This window comes from Alosa sapidissima, chromosome 10, assembly GCF_018492685.1.
Source record: "Alosa sapidissima isolate fAloSap1 chromosome 10, fAloSap1.pri, whole genome shotgun sequence".
Classification (NCBI taxonomy): Eukaryota; Metazoa; Chordata; class Actinopteri; order Clupeiformes; family Clupeidae; genus Alosa; species Alosa sapidissima.
The window spans coordinates 21213204-21213688 of record NC_055966.1 but is presented as its reverse complement, the minus strand read 5'-3'; positions in this window follow the sequence as shown (position 1 = coordinate 21213688).

Here is a 485-nt window from a genome sequence, read left to right as displayed (position 1 = left end):
CGGAAGTGACGCAATATGTTATTTGTAAAGATTTATTATGGCCTAAATACATTCGGAATTCATTTAACGGTAGGCCTAAATCAGCTGATCGTGCTAGCATAATTAATTTATTTTAGAAGTGCTTATTTTTTAATGAATGTACATGATGCGTGTTTGCAGGGCACATTATTTGATGAGTGTTGATCAAAATAAAATGATCAAATGCCTGCGTGAAGAGCAATTTAATTGTTTGTTTCCACTGATGGACTATTTGGTGTTATGGTTATAGTGGGCTGTTTAGCAGACGCTTTTGTCCGAAGTGACATAAGCTACAAAACAACAATAGGCTAGTTAAATTTAACAGTAAATAATTGTAAAAGTTGGTAAGACTACCAAAGAGAACAGCAATAACTAGAAAATGTAATTTCGAGGAAATTACCAGTGCATGAAAATATAAACATATATATTAACATAAAATGCAAAACAAACTTTTATTTGATAACAGT